The 25,020-nt window shown below is 48.7% G+C and overlaps 1 pseudogene; it reads left to right on the plus strand.

Annotated features, from left to right (window-relative positions):
- Positions 1–13,799: 13,799 nt before the first annotated feature.
- On the plus strand, positions 13,800–18,604 carry LOC122921264 (annotated as a pseudogene).
- Positions 18,605–25,020: the final 6,416 nt, after the last annotated feature.

A 25,020-nucleotide genomic window follows, 5' to 3' on the forward strand; every position in this document is an offset into this window, starting at 1 on the left:
CAGTACAGCACAGGTACGCTGCTGACATCCTGTGCTCACACTGTGGTATTACACTTCATTACAGCACAGGATGTCAGCAGCGTACCTGTGCTGTACTGAAGTGTAATACCAGAACGGTAAAGGTGTGTCATTAAGGCTGCTATGCTTAGACGGCGCAGAGCGCGGTGCTCTTAGTAAGTCTGCCCGCTACTGTTTATTGTAAAGGTGCAGTGCTGTGTCGGTACAGAGAGGCTAATGGCGGTATAACCGGACTCATCGTCTTCATCTGTGACGTTGTGCATAAATTCTGAGCCTGAGCCAAAAACAGCATGGGCGTGGCTCATCAGACATGACCCTGACAAAGGCCGGAGGGGCCAAACCAAGATGGAGTGGAGAGAGGGCCCGATAATAACGTGTATGATTTGTTATACCACATGTGAGTGTAATGCACTATTTATACTTGTCCCGTGGCGGGCGATCTGCAGCGGAGACAGCGTGGTGGTGGGAGCTGTCAGGAAAGGTGCAGTAAAGAGGGAGAAAGCTGCGTCACCTGCAGATCTGCACAGTGTGAACAGCGGGGAGCACGAGCCTCCGGATCAGGGCTGACTGCTACAGGTGTGTGTCATTTTATGGAGTTTTGACTTCTGCTTTGCTCTATGTGGTGCGGCTGAAACACTTTTTTTTTTAAAGTATTATCTTAATTCAAGTGATCCACCTCTCATCTCTTCAGACGACGGTCAGTGTCATCACATTCCTGCAATCAGTCCTCCCCGCGCTCTGTCCTCCTCGTCTCCTCCCTGCAATCTGTCCTCCCCCTCTCCTTCCTCTTCCGGCCGGTGAACAGGTCGATGGCTTCCTGATGCTCAGTGGGGTCTGAGGTGAGGAGAAGCTCATGGTCCTGGTGCTGATCTGCCTTCTCCTAAGATAAACCCCGCCTCTTTGGCAGCCTTTTTGAATAATTAAAACGTCAACCAATAGAAATTGATCTCATTTGCATAATTACCCATAATGCATTGCAAAAAGTCTCCCTAAGTTAAATGAGCATCGAAAATAATATATTAAATCCAAAATTGGAGTTAGAAAATAGAATTTTAGGTCAAAGTGGGCGGAGCCTATCATGGCTACAATTTTGGCACCATCCCGAACCGTCTAGAGGAGCTTCCGGATGCACGGTCTGGACATCGATATGGGACAAAAGTTTTGGCCCCCCCAAAAAAATTCCATGTATCAAATTTTGTATTTGTTTAACTGAACGTTCCCAACACTGGAGAAGTGAATAAATAAGAAAGCTTCTCTCCATAGTAACAGACATCACACACAAAGAGCAGTGTTCACACTGGTCAGCCTCCTGCCACCACACACTGCAGTAGCTCAGGCCTCCACCAGGGAGCACTGTTCACACTGGTCAGCCTCCCGCCACCACACACTGCAGTAGCTCTGGCCTCCACCAGGGAGCACTGTTCACACTGGTCAGCCTCCCGCCACCACACACTGCAGTAGCACTGGCCTCCACCAGGGAGCAGACCTCCCAGCCATCATGAGCACAGACGCGCTCGCTATGTAAGACCCTGTACACACAGCGGTACCTTCACTGCAATGATCATTTAAGCTAAGGAGACTTTCTGGTATTGCACTATGGGAAATATGCAAATTAATCATTTGTAGGTATAATCCCAGTTGTGAGCTAATAATTAGATGATAGATTGAATGCGACACATGAACAGCAGAAGAAGTCGTTTCCATTTACTTTTCTGGACAAACCCCCTGTACATAGTGCTGACATCTAGAACCCAGGCGCCTCCAACCATCTTATAGTCACTCCATTGACACCTAGACGTGTCCACAGAGCCCAGGAGCCTCCATCACTGAGTCACCTATTACACCTAAGGAGAGGAGAAGGCAATGCACTGTGTGGAATATGCATATAAAGGAGGATTCACAAATACTCCCTCCCAGGTCCTATACTCTGAGCATCCTGATCTGTACCATGGGAGGAGGCGCGAGGCTAATGACCACATGACAGTGGGTTATGACACACAATCCTCATCCTATTTCATGGAATCTGGGCTTAAACAAAGCTACATAAACCTGATGTGCACAAACTATGGCATGCACAGTGGTCACAAGACACCTGTGTTATCACTGGATAGGACAACACAATGGCAGAACCCAGGAGCCTCCATCACTGAGACGTCTATTACACCTAAGGAGAGGAAGCGATGCACTGTGGGAAATATGCAGATCAGAGAGCGAAGAGGCCATCTCTAGTCATTGTGTTCCAGGAGAGGAGAACACAATTACACACAATGCATTGCAAAAAGTCTCCCTAAGTTAAATGAAAGTTAGAAAGAGTATATTAAATCCCAAAGTGGACTTAGAAAATGGACCTTTAGGACAAAGTAGGCGGAGCCTATTTGGGCTAAAGTCAAACGCCATCTGTAAACTCTGGGAGCGCACTCTGTACAGTTATGTGGGAGACTATAAAAAACAAAAATAAACAACTTTTTAGATGCAATAAAGTAGAAAACTGAGTAATTAGTAAGCCTCCCACCACTACACACTGTGTAGTAGCTAAGGCCTCCACCAGGGAGCACTGTCCACACTTGTCAACCTCCCACCAACACAACACACTGTAGTAGCTCAGACCTCCACCAGGGAGCAGCCATTATGGGCATCATGAGTACAGACGCGCTCACTATGCAAGACCCTGTACACACAGCGGTACCTTCACTGCAATGATCATTTAACCTAGGGAGACTTTCATGCAGTGCACTATGGGAAGTATGCAAATTAATGGGTTGAGAATATATTTTTAGCCAATAGAAAAGCAGAGATCTCAGACGCACATTTTGCCCGAGACCCACCCTGTATGCAGAGTTTACAATTATATGACAGATGGACTGGGACAAACCAACTGAACAATCTGATCTGCTCTTTCCTATAGAGATTTTTTTTTTCTTATATTTCTGGACAAACCAATCACATCACATGGAGAGCGCAGCTGAGACTCCATCACCAATCAGCAGAACAACAAGAGACCAAATAAACCTCTCTCAAACCCAGCAGCCTCCTTCTGTGAGACACCTATTACACCTAAGGAGAGTGGAAGGAAGGAAATGCACTGTGGGAAATATGCAAATCTGAAAAGGTCTGGCTCTCTACTGCCACTCATTGGAAATTCTGCATTACTACATTTAACTCATTATAAATTGATCTCTACTGACACCGGGTGGATATTCTGTGCTACTACATTTAGTCCTTAAAGGGGTTATCCCATCATAATGATCACTGTTAAATCTGTTAATGATTTGACAGTGATCATTTTTGTAAATATACTTTATTAACAAATCCCCACCGTTTAGGATAAAATTCATACCCACTTACCTGATTGTTGTGACTCGGTCTCCCCTGGTTACGACCATTGTTCTTCTCCAAAAGCCGGAAGGTCGCGCTTGCCCAGAAGACGACTCCTTTTCTCCCGGCCGGTCCGCTCGCTGTTCTGACCGCGCACGCTGCCGCGCATGCGCGACAGTGACTTCTTCCCAACCAGAATAGTACAGAGCTGCGAACGTGCACGCCGGCTCTGTAGGAATAAGTCACCATTGCGCATGCGCGGCGGCGTGCGCATTCAGTCCAGCGCGCGGCACGGCCGGGAGAAGACTTCAATCAAGATGAAGCCCGCCCCCAGCCAGAATCCAGGAAGTGAACGCGCGGTGGCAGCAGGTAAGTATGAAAACGCTTAGTGGGATAACCCCTTTAATAAACTGATCTCTACTGACACCTGCTGGACATCTACTGCATCATTAACAGCTCTCTACTGACACCTGCTGGACATCTACTGCTATTACATTTACTGCATAATAAACAGCTCTCTACTGACACCTGCTTGACATTTTCTGCTATTACATTTTGATTATCTCTCTAGTGACACCTAGCGGACATTCTATGTTGTTACATTTACCTCATAATCAACCTGCTGGACATTCTGTGTTATTACATTATAAAACTGCTTCTACTATGTAGACAATATATGCAAACACTGCTACCTTTATTACAATCAGTCGTCATACATACATACTTTGGTACTGTGACGCAGCACAGCATTCAATAAATTACAAGTATTCGTCTTTGCGAGCATGGCATTGTTATGTAAAGACACAGGCTAACCTACACTATACATCTCAATGAATGCTACACTGGCATATCTATTAAATCACAATAAACCTTACAACAAAGCATTCAGGCAGTGATGTGGGTGAAGAGGGAGGGGGGTAGGGAGGGGGAATCACATGCCCAAAGCTTTATTGAGAGGACAAATACAAACGGGGGGAGAGGGGTTTAGTCCTCTTCTTCTTCGTCAACGTCCGAGATGTTGTAGTCCCGCAACAGACTATGGATAAGTCTGCGGCAGTCCAGGACGGACTTGTTCTCCCTCCTGAGGATGAGCCGGTTCCTAGCAAACCAAATAGCGTCCTTAAAACAGTTCATAAGGCGCCAGGCCTCCTGGATGGCTCCAACAGTATGAATCCCAGGAAATAGTCCATACAGCACCGAAGTGCATTGCAGGCTGTTCCTGGGCACAGAGTCTTTGAGTTCATGTTCCAGGGCGTCCAACAGGCGCTGTGCAAAGGGGCACTCCCAAAACAGGTGGTAAGATGTTTCCTCCACGAAAGGGCACCACCCGGTTTTGCACAGATTGCGGGCATGCATGAATGACCGGATTGGCAGTCCGCCCTGAATGGCCATCCATGACAAGTCTTTATGCCCGTTGCTTAACCTGTTTGACGACACATTAGTCCAAACTGTCTCTACGGTGTCGTCCTGGATCCCTGGAATTGACTCCACCACGTCCTTTGCTCTGATGAGTTTGTGGATAGTTTTTGGCTTCCACAAGTCGGGTTTGAGGCCCTCCAGCTGGTGTTCCCTTACAAACCTGACGACATCCCCGTAGAACCAGGGAGCGTGCCAGTTGTAAGGGATGGAGCTGTCCCACTTGTCCCAGCCCATGCCCCTCCAGAGAGGCAGGAGGAAAAAGCGAGACATAGCCTTGCCCGCAGAGCCGTTGGCAGTTCTCAGAGTCCGGCGAACGCTGTCACAAACAAAGGCGATCCGCAGTAAAGTGGGCAGGTCCGGTATGCCCTTTCCGCCCTTGCGGGGCTCTTTGTACATGATGGCTCGCTTCACTCTATCCATCTTAGATCCCCAGACGAAGCGAAACACTGTCCTGGTGATGGCCCTGGATACGGTGGCAAGAGGGGGCCATGCCTGTGCGGTGTACTGTAGCACGAGCAAAACTTCATTACGCAGGACGAGTGCTTTCCCTTCGATCGTGAGGAGTCTGAGGCTCCACAGTCCAATTCTTTGATTCACCTTGGCCAAGCGTTCTTCCCAAGACTTGAGGGCTGCGCCTTCCTTCCCAAACCAGACTCCGAGGATTTTGATGAAGTCCGATTTGATGTTGAATGGAAAGGGGGCAGAAGAAGCCAGTTGCCAGTCCCCGAAGAGCATGGCCTCTGACTTGCCGCAGTTGACTTTAGCCCCTGAAGCTTGTCCGAACTCCTCGCAGGTCTGGACGAGTGCAGTTACCGAACGCCTTGAAGCGCAGAAGACGGTCACATCGTCCATGTACAGCGAGCACTTGACCTCGTAGTGTCCTGGTCCTGGTGCGGTGATCCATCTGATCTCCCCATTCTGCCGGATAGCCTCCGCGAATGATTCTATAACGCAAACAAAAAGAAGAGGTGAAAGAGGGCAGCCCTGCCTGACCCCAGAGAGGACAGGGAAGGGGTCAGTCTTCCAACCGTTCACCAACACCGTGCTGCAAATGTCAAAGGTACATTAGGTCAACAAAAGAACAGAACCTCCTGCCTAGACCTAGCCTGCGCAGCGCCTTGCCCATAAACTCATGAGAGACCCAGTCGAATGCCTTCTCCTGGTCCAGGCTGACCAGGGCGTCATGAACACGGCGGTCCTGGATGTAGTGCACCGTGTCTCTCACAAGAGCGAGGCTGTCTGCGATCCTGCGGCCTGGAATGCCGCAGGTTTGGTCCGGGTGGACGATTCCGCCGATGACGACCTTCAGCCGGTTGGCCAGTACCTTGGCGAGGATCTTGTAGTCCACGTTCAGGAGAGAGATGGGACGCCAGTTTTTCAGGTCATATCTCTCCCCCTTCCGCTTATACAGGATCGTGAATCATTCCTTCCCTCAAGGATGGGGGCATTGTACCCTCCACCACCATCTCCTCATAGAGTTCCAACAGGTCCGGACAGATCAGGTCCCCCAGCGCTACATAGAGCTCCGCTGGGAGTCCGTCACTGCCCGGGGTCCTGCCAGACCTAAAGGATCTAGCGGCAGAGAGCACATCCCCCACCTGTCAGAGGGTCATCCATGGCCTCCGCACCTGACCGGATCAAGATGGTTAGTGATACCTGACAGGAATTTATCGGCGGCCTTCTGGTCGGTGTTCCTCAGGGAGTAGAGGTCGCTGTAGTAAGTCTGTGACGACTCCCATTACTTCCTCCTTCCCCGAACGTATGTTGCCGTCTTTGTCTCGGAGTTCGTTCAGGGGCGTGTGGCCGGCGTGTAGTTTCCTGAAAAAGAACGAGTTACACTTCTCATCCTTCTCCAGGTTTTCCACTTTGGAACGGAAGACGATTTGCCTGGATTCCTCCTCAAAGTGCCTTTTCAGGCTCTTTTTGGCTTCCTCCAGCTCCTCTCTAACCTTCCAGCCGCACCGGTGAAGGTCTTGCAGGGACCGCAACTCACGTTGCAGCGCTCTGAAGGCCTTCTTTTTCTCACACGCCTGATGTTGTTGCTTATCCTGAAAGAAACAACGAAACTGGACATTAACATACTCCCACCAGGCGCTAGTCCGTTGGAACAAGCATTTGACATTCCGCCAGGCTATGTAGACCTCTCTAAGTTCCGCAAGCACGTCCTCGCATCAGGGCGCAGTTCAGTATCCAGGACCCTCGGCCGGGCGGAAAACCCGGTGTCTAGGGTACACTGGACCTGAATGGCCCTGTGATCGGAGAAGAAGCAAGGGACCATAGAGTGCCTACACCGCCTGACTGCCCGAGAAGTGAACACAAAGTCGATCCTAGAACGGAGCGAGCCATTGGATCGGCACCACGTATAGTTAATGGAGCCTTTCCCCATGGATCCCACAACGTCCTGTAAGAACGCTTCGGTTACCATATCAATGAGCAGCTTCGAAGTGATGTTGAGCCTGCTTGAAGTGCCTGGAGCTTCTTCCGTCCTCCTCGATCGGGCAGTTGAAATCCCCGGCCATCACTACGGTCCTGGTGGTAGCGAGTTGCAGTCGGAGGGCCTGGAAGAACTCCAGTTGCTCATTCTTGTCAGGGGAGGCGTACACGTTGATGAGCCTAACCGGCTCTCCCGCCCAGGAGCCGTCTGCGACAAGTAGTCTGCCGCAGATGAGCTCCTGGACGGAGTCAAGTGTGAACGCGTTTCCCCTGAGGAGGATGGCAACCCCGGCCGACTTATAGTCGCCACCACCGGACCAGTAGGAGGGGCCATGGGACCACTCCCTGGCCAGATGGTTGTGTGACCTAGAGGGGGGCAAAGAACACTCCTGCAACATAGACACGTCGGCAACCTGTGCAGTAAGAAAGGTTAGTACCGTCTGACGTCTGAACCTGTCCTTGATGCTCCTAACATTGATGGTAAAAAGGTTAAAATTCGCCATCATGTAAGAGAAAGAAAGAGGTTAGCGGAAACAATACATCTTAGTTACCACTCCGGTCGTCCGGCCGCTTCTCGGTTTCTTGTCCGCTGTCTGTGGGTTGCCCCTGCAACAGCGCAAAGCTGGCTACGATCTCTTCTAGAGTGATCTGTAGCCGTATCGGGTCGGCGGTTGCTCCGTTGGCCACTATTTCCTCCTCCTCGGTCTCATCGAGGCTGGCGGGGGGGTGGAGGGTTTGCTGTTGGGGGTCCTCGTTGGTGGCCACCGGTTCTTCCATCTGCTGCTCTGTTTTCTCTTTGTTGGGTGAGGCCACGTCCTCTACCTCGGCAACGACCATCTTCTTTTTGGAGTGGTCGGTGGTGGGGCTGTCCCTCCCCTTTCCTCGGGCTGACCTCTGGAGAGGCAAGAGGGGGAAAATCCTCCAAAGACAGGGCTGCAGCAGCTGGAGGAGGGGGTTATCGCTGCTGCAGTGGTGGTAATGGGGCAGGTTGGGCTGGGGGCGGTGGGGGGTGCCACTGAGGTAATGGGCAGTTGGATTTGAGAATCCTCAGTGGTGGGGATGACGGGGCGGGAGAGGGGGGTGATGGGAGCATGGCTTAGGGCAGGTGTCTGCTTACCCTCCTTCCTTGGTGGTTTCGCCTGGGTTTGGTCGCCGCCAGAGTCGGGGCCGGGGCTCTGGCTGCAACGGCTGCCCAGGTGCGTTCCCTCGTCGGGCAGTCCTTGTAGACGTGGGATGCCAGACCACACAAATTGCATACCATGAAAATCCTATATGCAAACACTGCTACCTACTCCAGAACAAGGATCCTATTTCAGAAAGAGAAAAATAAACTAAGCCTGCTGAGAGGCCTTTGTCTGGATTCAGAGGGTACTGTTTTTCCTTATGGAGACCTCCTAGTAGTGGGGTCAGGTGGAGAGAGGAAGCCCATGCTCCTGGTGCTGAACTGAGAAAAATTTTAAAATTTCTAAGTTTCAGTTTCTCTACTTCTGTAATACATAGTAATACCCCAAAAAATTGTGATGACTTTACATTCCCCATATGTCTACTTCATGTTTGTAGCATTTTGGGAATGATATTTTATTTTTGGGGGATGTTACAAGTCTTAGAAGTTTAGAAGCAAATTATGAAATTTTTCTGAAATCTTCAAAATCCCTGCACCCCTAGAGTAGAAACTCAATAAAAGTGACCCCATCTAGGAAACTACAGGATAAGGTGGTTGTTGTTTTGGGACTATTTTAGGGTAAATATGATTTTTGGTTGCTCTATATTACTCTTTTTTTTTGTTTTCTGGAACACCTAAAGGGTTAACATAGTTTGTAAAGTAACTTTTGAATACCTTGAGGGGTGTAGTTTCTTAGATGGGGTCACTTTTTAGGAGTTTCTAGTCTAGGCTACATCAGGGGGGGCTTCTAATGGGACATTGTGTAAAAAAAAAAACTGTCCATCAAAATCTGCCTTCCAGAAACCGTATGGTGTTCCCTTCGTTCTATGCCCTGCCGTGCGGCTATATAGCCATTTACGACCACATATGGGGTGTTTCTGCAAACTACAGAATCAGGGCCATAAATATTGAGTTTTGTTTGGCTGTTAACCCTTGCTTTATTACCGGCAAAAAGGATTCAAATGGAAATTTTGCCCAAAAATGGGTGTTTTGGCACCGTTTTTATTTTATATTTTTAACACCGTTCATCCAAGGCATTTGGTCAAAAGTTATTTTTATAGCGACGACTTTTACGCACGCGACGATGCCCAATATGTATGGCTCTCAGACTTTGGAGACACTAAGCAGGCATCCTAAAAACTGCGGCCCTCCAGATGTTGTAAAACTACAATTCCCACCATGCCCTGCTGATGGCTGTAGGTTGTCTGGGCATGCTGGGAGTTATAGTTTTACAATATCTGGAGGGCCGCAGTTTGAGGATGCCTGCTCTAAAACAAATTTTTGTGGGGGAATTTATTTTTTTTCCGTGTCCCCAAAGTCTGAGAGCAATACTGTTTTATGTTCTCTAGTGGACTGTTGGGGATTATAAAAATTTTGTACTCCATGGAAGTGTGATACTCCCTGAAGCAATCGATAACGCAGAGGCCCGGATGATCGGGGCACGTGTCACACTGAGTGGTGGTGTCCTTCCGTATCCCCCTCCTGTGACACACTCTGCACAGATCAGGTCCTTGAGGACTGCCTCATAGAACTGGAGGAATGTCCCTGTGCTGCCAGCGCTCCGGGACAGCACAAAAGAGTTGTACATGGCAACCTGCACCAAGTAGACCGCAACTTTTTTGTACCATGCCCGGGTTTTGCGCATGGCGTTATATGGCTTGAGGACTTGATCAGAGAGATCAACTCCTCCCATATACTGATTGTAGTCGACGATACAATCGGGCTTGAGGACCATTGCCGTGGTACCTCGCACAGGGACAGGGGTGGTGCTGTTACCGTGAATTGTGGACAGTACAAGGACATCCCTCTTATCCTTATATCTGACCAGCAACAGGTTACCACTGGTAAGGGCACGGGTCTCACCCCTGGGGATAGGTACCCGGAGGGGGTGGGCAGGGAGGCACGCTGTTGATTTTATCCCTGAACAAGGGATACTAGTATAAAAGTTATCCACGTACAAGTGGTAACCGTTATCCAGCAGTTACATAAGGTCCCACACGAGTTTCCCCGCTAACACCCAGAGTGGGGGGACATTCTGGGGGTTGAATACGGGAATCTCGCCCCTCGTACACACGAAATTTGTAAGTGTACCCTGAGGTACTCTCACAAATTTTGTATAGCTTCACGCCATACCTCGCCCGCTTTGTGGGAATATATTGGCGGAAACTGAGTCTCCCCTTGAACGCAACGAGAGACTCATCAACCGCGACCTCCCTTCCAGGTACGTAGGCCTGTTCAAATTTGGCCCCAAAGTGAACGATGACCGGCCGTATCTTATACAGACGGTCATAGGCAGGATCACCTCGGTCAAGGGGTGCTGCATTATCTGAATAATGCAGACATTTCCGGATTGCCTCAAACCGGGGACGTGTCATGACCATACTGTACAGTGGGGTCTGGTATAGGACGTCCCCACTTCAGTATTGCCTGACACTGGGTTTTTGGACTAGACCCATATGCAGTACGAAGCCCCAAAATGTCCTCATCTCGGCTGCACTGACCGGCGTCCAGCCACTGGGTCTAGCCAAAAATGAGCCTGGGTTTTGAGCGACGAACTGTTGGGCGTACAGATTCGTCTGCTCCAACATCAGATTCACCAGTGGGTTACTGAAAAATAAACTAAAATAGTCAATTTCAGTAAACCCCACTGTGGGAATCTGGATTCCAGGATTGCCAGCAAAATCCGGAATCTCAGGCTCAAAGTCCACTGGGGGACACCAGCTAAGTTCATCGGCAGGGGGCTCCGGTGGACTTATTTGGTGGGCCGGGAAACCAGTACGAACCCCAGGGCGGCTCGTACTAGGGTGGGCCACAGGATCCCTAGCATGTGGAGCCCCTGGCTCTGCCTGGTGGCGTCTCCGCCGCCTTGGTGGCTCACCGTCATCCGATGATGATGAGGAGGATGCGGATGACAAAAGGAACGTGGGGTCATCCTCATCCTCACTGGGGCTCTCGGAGTTGGAGGCAATCTGGGCGTATGTCTCCTCGGCCGAGAACATCCGGCGGGCCATGGGTGTGCGTGTGTGCGTGTGTGGAAAACGTTATTATATGTGTGTGTGTGTGTGTGTGTGGGGGCAACGGGTGTTCGCGTACTAAAAAAGGAAAAAAAAGGGGCAAGTGTTAGAAAAAAAAAATGCTGATCAGCGGTGGGGCGGGCGATGCGCTAACAGTGGCCGGACGATAAAAGTGGCAGGGGGGGGGGGGTCTGGGGTCTGATAGATGGATCAAAGAAAGTTTAGTGTAAAAGTTCTTTTTTTTGTTTTTTTTCCTAACTAACTTTTCCCTTCTTTCCCTTCCTAATGGTGCCTCTCCCTCACTGACCCTAACCTACCTGGGTGGCGATGGGTGCAGGAGGGTGATGGATAACGATTAGGGGGACGCAGGAGCTGGTGCTGAACAGTGCTGCACGGTGAGGGTGCTGGACAGGAAGAGGAGGGGAGAGAGGAGCACAGGAAGTTTGAATCTCGCACCTCTCTCCCCTGCACCAATCAGCACCCTGGACAGCGGTGTTCAGCACCAGGGCCAGCACCGCCTCTGCAAATCTTCGTACTGCGATTGGTGGTGTGTAATCACGCCACCGATCGCAGTCTTTTCCGGTTCATCGGGTCACAGGACACCCGAATGGACCGGAAACGCAGAAAACTGCAGGTCTGAATTGACCTGCGGTTTTCTGCGATCGTCGATACGGGGGGTCAAATGACCCTCCCCTGCTTTGTTACGGGATGCCGGATGAATGATTTCAGCCGGCATCCCGTTCCGATTAACCCCCGCGGCGCCGGAATCGCGAATTAAAGCCATGACGTAACGGTACGTCATGGGTCCTTAAGGATTCGGGATCCATGCCGTACCGGTACGTCATGGGTCCCTAAGGGGTTAAAAGGACTTTTGGGTCTCTGAAAAGTTTTTTTATATAAAAATCTTCCTATTATACTCTCTACACTGTCTGTCCCTTCCTCTGCTCAGCTCTCCCTGACTTAGAATAAGCCGAACACGCGTCATCGGGTGCCAATCACTGTACCAGTAGCCAACATGGCAACTGGCATTACAGCGAGGGCAGTACTCACCTGCACGTTTATTGGCTGCTTAGCAGCTGCAAAACGTACGGGGAGGAGACTTGATCATGGCGCTCGAGCACATGTGGTACTCGGCCAAGTACCGCCATGTGTGCCGAGTATAGCGATGCTCAAGCCGAACTCGCTCAACATTACTTAATAAATTACTTACGGTCTTCTTTGCATGGCATTGTTATGTAAAGCACAGGCTAACCTACACTATGCATCACAATGCATGCTACACTAGCATACCTATTCAATCACAAAACCTTCCAACAAAGCATTTAGACAGTGAGAAGGGAAGGGGGTGGGATGGAGGAGGTAGAGAGAGGAAATCACATGCCCGAAGCTTTATTGAGAAGACAGGTTTATTGAGAAGGAGGGGTTTAGTTCTCTTCTTCGTCGTCGACGTCCAAGATGTTGTAGTCCCACAACAGACTGTGGATAAATCTGCGGCAGTCCAGGATGGACATGTTCTCCCTCCTGAGAATAAGCCTGGTTCCTGGCAAGCCATATAGCGTCCTGAGTTCATGTTCCAGGGCATCCAACAGGCCCTGCGCAAAGGGGCACTCCCAAAACAGGTGGTACGATGTTTCCTCCTTGAAATGGCACCTGGGGCAGTACTGGGTTTTGCACAGGTTGCGGGCGTGCATGAATTACCGAATTGGCAGTCCTCCCTGTATGGCCATTCCTTGTGCCCGTTGGTTAACCTGTCTGATGACACATTAGTCCAAACTGTCTCTACTGTGTCGTCATGGATCTCTGGAATGGACTCCACCGCATCCATTGCTCTGATGAGCTTGTGGATAGACTTTGGTTTCCACAAGTCAGGCTTGAGGCCCTCCAGTTGGTGTTCCCTCACAAACTTGACGACATTTCCGTAACACCAGGGAGCCTGCCAGTTGTAAGGGATGGAGCTGTCCCAGTTGTCCCAGCCCAGACCCCTTCAGATGGGCAGGAGGAAGAAGAGAGACATGGCCTTGCCCATAGAGCCATTAGCTCTTTCCCGAAGTCGGACAAACGCTGTCAGAAACAAAAGCGATCTGCAGTAAAGTGGGCAGGTCTGGAATGCCCTTTCCGCCTTTGCGGGGCTCTTTGCACATGATGGCTCGCTTCACTCTGTCCATCTTGGATCCCCAAACAAAGCGAAACACCATGTCTATGCGGTGTACTGTAGCATAGGCAGAACTTCGTTATGCAGGACGAGTGCTTTGCCCTCAATAGAGAGTTGTCTGAGGCATCACAGTCCGATTCTCTGGTTGACTTTGGCCAAGCGTTCTTCCCAAGACTTGAGGGCTGCGCCTTCCTTCCTGAACCAGACTCCCAGGATCTTGATGAAGTCCAATTTGATGGTAAATGGGAAGGGCACAAAAGAAGCCAGTTGCCAGTCCCTGAAGAGCATGGCTTCCGACTTCCCGCAGTTGACTTTGGCCCCTGAAGCTAGTCCAAACTCCTCAGTAGGTCTGGACAAATGCAGTCACCGAACGCCGGTCAGCGCAGAAGACTGACCATGTGCGAGCACTTGACCTCAGTAGTGTCCTGGTCCTGGTGCGGTGATCCCTCTGATCTCTCCATTCTGACGGATAGACTCCGCAAAGAGTTCTATAACACAAACAAAAAATAGAGGTGAAAGAGGGCAGTTGTCACGGAAGGTGTACAGGAAACAAGACAATGCAAAATGAACATATGACTCACTGGATCCAAAACTAAGGAACAAAAGGGAGACCCCTGCATAAGACCTGGCACTCTCCCTGACTGCTCAGCCTATGCGAACACCCCAATGGTGGATGATCGCATATCCTCGTACCTCGACTATATAACACCTGAACACCCTACAATAGTGAGGGGACACGACCACCGGCTCCCTACACTAGACACGGAGGGAGTCAGGGTCACCTGGGATCCAGCAAACATAAAATCACAAATGAATGTACAACACTTATCTTGTAGAAGACTGGGAAATAGGATCAGCATGCACACACATTCCAGGAAGTTGTATAAACCGCACACTAATGCATTATGGGGAGGAATTTAAAGGGATGCAATCAGTCCAACTACAAGACAGCTGAGAGAGGCTAACGAGATGAGGAACTGAAAACCAAAACAAAGAAAGCTCAAGGAGGAGGTTCTGAAAGGCATCTGTCACAGCTTCTCAGATGTCTGGTTGTGACAGCAGTCTTGTCTGACCCCAGAGCGGACCGAAAAAGGGGTCAGTCTTCCAGCCGTTCAACACTGTGCTGCAAATGTCTAGGTACATCAGGTTTACAAACGAGCAGAACCTCCTGCCTAGACCCAGCGTGTGCAAAGCCTTGCCCATGAATTCAGGACACTCGGTCAAAGGCCTTCTTCTGATCAAGTCTGACCAGGGCTGCGTGTACACGGCGGTCTTTGATATATTGTACTATGCCTCTCATGAGAGCAAGGCTATCTGCGATTCTGCGGCCAGGAATGCCACAGGTCTGATCCGGGTGGACGATTCTGCCACTGACAACCATCAGCCGGTTGGCTAGCACCTTGGCGAGGATCTTGTAGTCCACCTCCAGGTTCATCGGAGCACTTCTAACAATGCTTGTCGGGCTGAGCTGGGCAGATTTCCTTTACTTCTTGAAGTACAGAAGAGGGCGCTATCATATTGGAACCACCTACAGAAGAGCAGTCCCAACTCATACTACCATAAAGCCCTACTGGCCTAACAAGGACCACTCCAAACCATGTGGGCTGCAACAACTGATCTCCACAATGTCCATCCAAAACTCCCATACACACGGCCTAACAAAATACCAAATAAAGGATGTAATTAACAACTCCAAAGAAAACTATGTCAGAGAATGGAGAAATGACATAGCAAACTCCAAGAAACTCCCCGTCTACCAATCACTGCAGAGAGAATACAAACTGGCCCCATACCTGGAGATACTCCAAGAGCCCAAAGACAGACAAGTCTTGAGCCTGTGAGGACAGCCAGAGAGAGAGAGAGAGAGAGAGAGAGAGAGAGAGAGAGAGAGAGAGAAAAGACAGCCAAAGAAAGAGAGGACAGCCAGAGAGAGAGAAAAAGAGAGGACATCCAGAGAGAGAGAGAGAGAGGACAGCCAGAAAGAAAGAGAGGACAGCCAGAGATAGAGAGAGGACAGTCAGAGAGAGAGAGGACAGTCAGAGAGATAGGGGACAGCCAGAGATAAAGAGGGGACAGCCAGAGATAAAGAGAGGACAGCCAGAGATAAGAGAGAGGACAGCCAGAGATAGAGAGAGGACAGCCAGAGATAGAGAGAGGACAGCCAGAGATAGAGAGAGGACAGCCAGAGATAGAGAGAGGACAGCCAGAGAGAAAGAGAGGACAGCCAGAGAGAAAGAGAGGACAGCCAGAAAAAAAAGAGAGGACAGAAAGAGATAGAGAGGACAGAAAGAGATAGAGAGAGGACAGCCAGAGAGAGAGAGAGGACAGCTGGAGAGAGAGAGAGGGGGAAAGCCAGAGAGAAAGAGAGGAAAGCCATAGAGAAAGAAAGGACAGACAGAGAGAGAGAGAGAGAAAGAGGAGAGCCAGAGAGAGAGAACAGCCAGAGAGAGAGAGAGAGAGAGAGAGAGCGCGAAGCCAAAAAAGTGAGAGGACAGGCAGAAAAGAAAGAGAGAGAGGACAGCCAGAAAAGAAAGAGAGAGAGAGGACAGCCAGAAAAAGAGAGAGGGCAGACAAAAAAAAAAAAGAGGACAGCCAGAGAGAAAGAGAGGACAGACAGAGAGAAAGAGAGGAGAGTCAGAGAAAAGAGGAAAGCCAGAGAGAAAGAGAGAGGAAAGCCAGAGAGAAAGAGAGAGGACAGCCAGAAAGAGAGAGAGAGAGGACAGCCAGAAAGAGAGAGAGAGAGGACAGCCAGAAAGAGAGAGAGGACAGCCAGAAAGAGAGAGAGAGAGGACAGCCAGAAAGAGAGAGAGAGAGGACAGCCAGAAAGAGAGAGAGAGAGGACAGCCAGAAAGAGAGAGAGAGAGGACAGCCAGAAAGAGAGAGAGAGAGGAAAGCCAGAAAGATAGAGAGAGAGAGAGAGAGAGAGAGAGAGAGAGAAAAGCCAAAAAGAGAGAGAGGAAAGCCAGAGAGAAAGAGAGGACAGCCAGAGAGAAAGAGAGGACAGAGAGAGAGAGAGAGAGGGGAAAACCATAAAGAGAAAGAGAGGAAAGCCAAAAAGAGAGTGAAGGCAGCTAGATAGAGAAGACAGCCAAATAGAGAGAGAGAGAGAGGACAGCCAGAGAGAGAAAGAAGACAGCCAGAGAGGAAAGCCAGAAAGAGAAAGAGAGAGGAAAGCCAGAGAGAGAGAGAGAGAGAGAGAGAGAGAGAGAGGACAGCCAGAGAGAGAGAAAGAGAGGACAGCCAGATAGAGAGAGAGAGAGAGAGAGAGAGAGAGAGGACAGCCAGAGAGAGAGAGAGGAAAGCCAGAGAGAGAGGACAGCCAGAAATAGAGAGAGGAAAGCCAGAGAGAGAAAGAGGTGTGTAGAACCTTCTATGCCATTAGGAGACGACTGTACAAAATAAAACCACCTGTGAGAGTCTGACTTAAAATCTTTGACAGCATCGTCACCCCAATCCTCCTCTATGGCAGTGAAGTATGGGGCCCCATCACCTATCCAGACCAAACAAAATAGGATCCCAGCCCAACAGAAAGATTCCACCTGTAATTCTTCAAACACCTCCTCCAGGTTCATCGGAGCACTTCTAACAATGCTTGCCGGGCTGAGCTGGGCAGATTTCCTTTACTTCTTGCAGTACAGAAGAGGGCGCTATCATATTGGAACCCCCTACAGAACAGCAGGCCCAACTCATACCACCATAAAGCACTACTGGCCAACAAGGACCACTCCAAACCATGTGGGCTGCAACAACTGATCTCCACCCTGTCCATCCAAAGCTCCCATACACACCGCCTAACAAAATACCAAATAAAGGATGTAATGAACAACTCTAAAGAAAACTATGTCAGAGAATGGAGAAATGACATAGCAAACTCCAAGAAACTCCACGTCTACCAATCACTGCAGAGAGAATACAAACTGGCCCCATACCTGGAGATACTCCAAGAGCCCAAAGACAGACAAGTCCTGAGCCTGTACAGACTGAGTGCCCACAGCCTGGAGATGGAGACGGGGCGGCACATACAGGTCTACAAGCCCAAGGAGAGTAGACTGTGCCAGCAGTGTGACCAGGGGGCCCTGGAGGATGAGGGCCACTTCCTGCTACAATGCCCCAAGTACTCAGCGCTGAGGGACACTCACCTCCAGAGACTGTCCACTCTCATCCCAGACTTCACCTCTATGGAAGAGAAGAGGAGACTCCACATTGTGCTGGGAGAAGAGGAGCCGATGGTGAGAATATCTGTACAATATGTCAGAGGATGTCACCGACTGAGAGGAACATGAGACCCCGGACTGCTGAATCCACAACATGGACCCCCCTGGTTATATCATACCTCAACCCTGAATATCTCCCCTAGATTTACCCATCACCCCATATCATCCCCCGCCAATCCACCCCCAAAAATCCTTAAATGCTTTGGCAATGCTAAAATGTACTTGGTCCTGCCAATAAAGCTTATTTTGAATTTGAATTGAATTTGAGAGAGAGAGAGAGAGAGAAAAGACAGCCAGAGAGAGAAAGGGGGAAAGCCAAAAAGAGAGAGGGGAAAGCCAAAAAGAGAGAGAGGAAAGCCAAAAAGAGAGAGAAGGCAGCCAGATAGAGAGAGAGAGGACAGCCAGAGAGAGAGAGAGAGAGGACAGCCAGAAAGAGAGAGGGCAGACAGAGAGAGAGAGAGAGAGGGGACAGCCAGAAAGAGAGAGAGGACAGCCAGAGAGAGAAAGAAGACAGCCAGAGAGAGAGAAAAAACAGCCAGAGAGAGAGAGGGGAAAGCCAAAAAGAGAGAGGGGAAAGCAAAAAAGAGAGAGAGGACAGCCAGAGAGAGAGAGAGAGGACAGCCAGGGAAAGAGATAGGACAGCCAGAAAGAGAGAGGACAGACAGAGAGAGAGAGAGAGAGAGAGAGAGAGAGAGGACAGCCAGAAAGAGAGAGAGGACAGCCAGAGAGAGAAAGACAGCCAGAGAAAGAGAGAGCGAGAGAGAGGAAAGCTAGAGAGAGAGAGAGAGAGGACAGCCAGAGAGAGAGAGAGGACAGAGAGAGAGAGGACAGCCAGAGAGAGCCAAAAAGAGAGAGAGGACAGCCAGAAAAGAAAGAGAGAGAGGACAGAAAAATAAAGAGAGAGAGAGAGGACAACCAGAAAAAGAGAGAGAGGACAACCAGAAAAAGAGAGAGAGAACAGCCAGAAAGAGAGAGAGAAGACAGCCAGAGAGCGAAAGAGGACAGCAAGAAAGAGAAAGAGGACGGCGAGAGAGAGAGAGGACAGCCAGAGAGAGAGAGAGGAAAGCCAAATAAAGAAAGAGAGAGAGGACAACCATAAAAAGAGAGAGAGGACAACCATAAAAAGAGAGAGAGAAGACAGCCAGAAAAAGAGGCGTGTAGAACCTTCTATGCCATTAGGAGACGACTGTACAAAATAAAACCACCTGTGAGAGTCTGGCTTAAAATCTTTGACAGCGTCATCACCCCAATCCTCCTCTATGGCAGTGAAGTATGGGGCCCCATCACCTATCCAGACCAAACCAAGTGGGATTCCAGCCCAACAGAAAGATTCCACCTGTAATTCTTCAAACACCTGTACAGAAGAGGGCGCTATCATATTGGAACCCCCTACAGAACAGCAGGCCCAACTCATACCACCATAAAGCCCTACTGGCCAACAAGGACCACTCCAAACCATGTGGGCTGCAACAACTGATCTCCACCCTGTCCATCCAAAGCTCCCATACACACGGCCTAACAAAATACCAAATAAAGGATGTAATGAACAACTCTAAAGAAAACTATGTCAGAGAATGGAGAAATGACATAGCAAACTCCAAGAAACTCCCCGTCTACCAATCACTGCAGAGAGAATACAAACTGGCCCCATACCTGGAGATACTCCAAGAGCCCAAAGACAGACAAGTCCTGAGCCTGTACAGACTGAGTGCCCACAGCCTGGAGATGGAGACGGGGTGGCACAGACAGACCTACAAGCCGCGGGAGAGCAGACTGTGCCAGCAGTGTGACCAGGGGGCCCTGGAAGATGAGGGCCACTTCCTGCTACAATGCCCCAAGTACTCAGCGCTGAAGGACACTCACCTCCAGAGACTGTCCACTCTCATCCCAGACTTCACCTCTATGGAAGAGAAGAGGAGACTCCACATTGTGCTGGGAGAAGAGGAGCCGATGGTGAGAATAGCTGTACAATATGTCATAGGATGTCACCGACTGAGAGGAACATGAGACCCCGGACTGCTGAATCCACAACATGGACCCCTCCCCGTTATATCATCCCTCAACCCTGAATATCTCCCCCGGATTTACCCGTTACCCCATATCATCCCCCGCCAATCTAAACCCAAAAATCCTTAAATGCTTTGGCAATGCTAAAATGTACTTGGTCCTGCCAATAAAGCTTATTTTGAATTTGAGTTGAATTTGAGAGAGAGAGGATAGCCAGAGAGAGAGAGAGAGAGAAAAGACAGCCAGAGAGAGAGAGAGGACAGCCAGAAAGAGAGAGAGGAAAGCCAAAAAGAGAGAGAAGGCAGCCAGATAGAGAGAGGGAGGACAGCCAGAGAGAGAGAGAGGACAGCCAGAGAGAGAGAGAGGACAGCCAGAAAGAGAGAGAGGACAGCCAGAGAGAGAGAGAGAGAGAGAGAGAGAGAGGACAGCCAGAAACGGAGAGAGAGAGAAGACAGCCAGAAATGAAGAGTGAGAGGACAGACAGAAACGGAGAGAGACTGAAAGGACAGCCAGAAACGGAGAGAGAGAGAGAGGACAGCCAAAAACGGAGAGAGAGAAAGGACAGCCAGAAACGGAGAGAGAGAGAGAGGACAACCAGAAACAGAGTGAGAGGACAGCCAGAAACGGAGAGAGAGAGAGGAATTTGAATTTTGAGAGGACAGCTAAAAACGGAGAGAGAGAGAGGATAGCCAAAAACAGAGAGAGAGATAAAGGACAGCCAGAAACGGAAAGAGAGAGAGAGAGAGGACAGCCAAAAACGGAGAGAGAGAGCGAGAGAGAGAGAGAAGACAGCCAGAAACTGAAAGAGAGAGAGAGAGAGAGAGAGAGAGGACAGCCAGAAATGGAAAATCAAAATCCAGCAATATTGGATATGAATCTATATAATAAGTTAAAGGTAAGGAATATTCAGGTCCAGCTACAACGTAACCCTTAAAGAAAGATAAACTTTAATATTACTAATACAACAAAAAATGTGTCCAGTGGTGTCCAAGTGCATACCCGTCCACCGAGATGCTAGTTAGGATTGGGGGAAAATGACCCTAAATGCATGTCCTGAGAATAGGCCCTCTGCCCAGGGGCGACTCCTGATGGTGGAGACCCCCCGTCCTCGAACCTAGACTGGCAGCTCCTAGCTTGCCCTATTGTGAATGGGTTGATAATCGTTGATCTAACGGTGGACTGATATAAGCACGGACAGAGAGGATCAAATAACACAACACAAAGTGCACAATCTATACAACCTGATGGTATAAAATACCAAGAGGTACACGGTGCAGCCGACTACTAATATAAAAGACACCTTAATAAGATAGCTATTGATACCACAGAAAGATTCTGTGTTCAACCCCAACGCGTTTCCCCCACGGTGTGGGATCAACAGGGGGTAAATGGATTTAGATATTCGTATAGATAAAGAGATTAGAAATTGTCGAATGGAGGGAGGCCCAAATAGTATTGGGGCATCCGTGATGTAGCCGTTCAACAAAAAATGCTGTAAATAGTGGGTAAATAGTGGGATTAAAAGGTTAATGGTGTTCACAGAGACCAGTGGTGTTAATGGTGTTCAGAGACCAGTATTCATAAATAAAAATGGCTGAACTAAAAAACTGAAACATAATATATAGTAGCCAGTCATTATAAAGTCATGCTATATAAGACCCCCACAGTATAGATACCGTAGATAGAGGGCATAGGCATACCTTAGGATACGCTCTGGATCAGATAAGACAGCCGCTTAGGGAAAAGAGCCTATTAATTGTGGGTCCCCTACATGACAGAAAGCGTGTATCAAATTAACAACACAGTTACACCCAACTCATGTATCAAGATGGTGAACCAGGATTACTTACTGTTGGTGCCTATGGGCGACGCATCCCCCAGAACGAAGTCTGTCCTCCCAGGGTCCAATAGTGGGCCTCTCTGTACATCCCCCTCTTATAGTGAACACCTCCAAATAGGCGGTGATTAATGACACCTGATAGTCCGGAAAATCTGAAACTGGGTTGCCTTTGGGTTGTGAGATATTTGGATCAGAACCGAAGCAATTTTCCCATTGACAATTATAGGAAAATCATAAAAACTAGGCCCCACTTAAGCTCTTATAACTCAACAACTGATAGCCCGGAAAAGCTGAAACTTGCAGGTCTTAGAGGACTAGGTATATCCTTTAAGCTTTATAAAGAGTTTAACTGGGTTGCCTTTGGATTCTGAGATATTTGGATCAGAACCTGATCAATTTTTCCATTGACAATTATAGGAAAAATTATATAAACTAGGCCCCACTTAAAGAGGACCTTTCACTCGTATACAAACTAAAAACTAACTATCTGTGGGCAGAGCGGCGCCCAGGGGTCCCCCTGCACTTACTAGTATGCCTGGGCGCCGCTCCATTCGCCCGGTATAGGCTCCGGTGTCTCAGCTCCGTCTGTTGTATTGGACTGATTTTTTGTAGGAGGTGTGTCCCTTGCTGCAGCACTGGCCAATCACAGCGCACAGCTCATAGCCAGAAATAACACTTTTTCTGGCCATTATATATCACTTATATCTGGTATTTTTAGCACTTTTACTCTGAGCTTGCTGAATATTCTGGTTTGCAGTTCTCCCACACATGTTGGGTGGAAACTAGCTGCCATCTACTACACACAGGAAGTAGAGGAGAATCCCCTTCCTAACCTTCTCTTAGGCCTCTTTAACACGGGCGTCCCGGATTTGATCCGGATGCGTTGCGTGTGCATTGAAGGAAACCTGCGCGAGTCTACATGCAATTTCAGTCAGTTTTGACTGCGATTGCGTTGCGTTGTTCAGTTTTTATCGCGTGGTTGTAATGCATTTTGCACGCGCGTGATAAAAAACTGAATGTGGTACCCAGGTTAGGTGTTCTGTAGATTTTATTATTTTCCCTTATAACATGGTTATAAGGGAAAATAATAGCATCTTAATACAGAATGCTTACTAAAATGTTGATTGAGGGGTTAAAAAATGTACTCTCCTCATCCACTTGATCGCGCAGCCGGCATCGTCTTTTTTCTTCTTTCAGGACCTGCAAAAGGACCTTTGATGACGTAATTGCGCTCACCACGTGGTGAGCGCGGTGACATCAGCGCAGGTCCTGCTGAATGATGATTGAAGATCTTTCTATCTTCATTCAGCAGGACCTGCGCTTACGTCAGCACGCTCACCACGTGGTAAGCGATTACATCATCAAAGGTCCTTTTGCAGGTCCTGAAAGAAGAAGAAAGATGACGAGCTGCGCGATTAATATTTTAACCCCCCAATCGACATTTTAGTAAGCATTCTGTAATAGAATGCTATTATTTTCCCTTATAACCATGTTATAAGGGAAAATACAGTAAATTGACTTCAATGGCGTCCGGGGTTGCCCATCCCTATCATCCTCCTAGCAACCATGCGTGAAAATCGCACCACATCCGCACTTGATTGCGGATACTTGCGATTTTCACGCAGCCCTATTCGTTTCTATGGGACCTGCATTGCGTGAAAAACACTGCTCATATGCACAGCCCCATTGAAGTGAATGGGTCCGGATTCAGTGTGGGTGCAATGCGTTCACCTCACGCATTGCACCCGCACGAAAAACTTGCCCATGTGAAAGGGGCCTTTCTCAGAACAGGATAATGGATGACGCTTGTGGTGAGCTATAACCTTCCTATGTAGCTCTGCTCGCTCCTCCCCTCTCCATAGACTTGCACTGTCATGTGTAATGTGACACCCATGCAGGGATAATCCGTCCTGGATGGGAATAAGGAATTTTTCAAAATTAAAAGCAATTAGCAGAGTCTGGTCAGCAGCTAAAGTACACAATTCTCACTGATAAAACATATTACAAAGTTTCTTGTGGTCACTTGTACTATTGACTTATACAAAGTTGTTCCAAAAGTTATTGACCATTTAAGGATCAATGGGAACTGTTGTGGACAGTCTCTGAAAATTCTGGCTCTCCTGGGCCAAAAATGGCCATGGTTTATGTAAGCCCCAACCCGTTTGAGGGAATTCCCATGGGCGGAGCCTAATTGTCCTAATTGCCTTTGTAAAAGGACGCTCATTCTAACCGTAATATTCACCATTTTTCAGCTAAGCGACACACAACTGTCTAAAGCCACATGGGCAAACAACGCCATCTGCAAGGTGGCAGAGATCCTACGACTTCAGGATCTGGACGCAATTAAACTGGATGTAGGTGTACTCGCTAACGAATACCCAGATATCAGGTAAGGAGTTATATTTTCATCCATCATTACCAATTCTAAAGTAGGAGCGTTCTCAAGACAGCCAGCATGCAACCTGCGAACTAGGGCCGCAGCAAACTCTTCTTTGTGTTATTTGATGTCCATTGACATGAACGCAATATCATGTCCTATTTTGTGAATGGAGCGGGCAGAGAGGCTGTTGCAATGATCTGATGGGTGTTGTAGTAGCTTCTGTGTGCATGCCCTGCACACAGGGCAATGAACAGTGTTTTAGGGTATTGCGGATATGGCTGGTCCCCGCCGTACAGTTTACAGTAGCTGTACGTTGGGCATCACTTAATAATTTCACCTCTTTTCTTCCAGGAAGCGCCATGTAAAGTCCTTCTTATGCATCAAAAACAACTTGAAGTCGTCCGAGAGGATGTCAGTAGTGAAAGTAATGGAGGGCATCGCAGGCGAAGATCCGCTAAGCAGACGGCTGTTCACGTTTATCCCATGTATGCCATGTTTTTGGCCATTTTAAGGACATCATGTTGATCAGTGCGTCAGGACGATGTCACAGTAGGGCTGGCCGAGAGAAGCTGACCTACAAGAGCCGTTCCTGCAAATGGCCCTTTTAGCTTGTCGCAGGGGCATTATTGAAAGCGGCGTCAAATAAAGTTGCTGTGTAAGCTGAAGGCCCGCCATGCAATGCTGCAGTCAATGCAAGGGAAACTTATAGTCACAAAGGGTTAAAGTCTTATGTGCGGCCATACAGGCAGAGAAAAGGAAAAAAAAGGGGTTAATATAGTCTACTAAGATCAAAAGAATCCCACAAGCAGCCAATCATTATAGCCAAGTGACTAAAATACAGACAAATCATCTGAGCTCAAGGGGAGGACTAACATCTACATCTTTAGCTGGCGAGGTTTGGTTTACATTAGTGTCCCTGGAATATCTTACTGTATTTTTTATTCCTTATCATGCGATACCATCTTTTACAGATGAACAAACTATACATCCTATTCATGGATATCAATTTTGCCATTTGTATTAATATATTCAATATTTCTTATTTTTACTTTTAATTGTGTTCCTA

This window comes from Bufo gargarizans, chromosome 11 (genome assembly GCF_014858855.1).
Source record: "Bufo gargarizans isolate SCDJY-AF-19 chromosome 11, ASM1485885v1, whole genome shotgun sequence".
In the NCBI taxonomy this organism is placed as follows: Eukaryota; Metazoa; Chordata; class Amphibia; order Anura; family Bufonidae; genus Bufo; species Bufo gargarizans.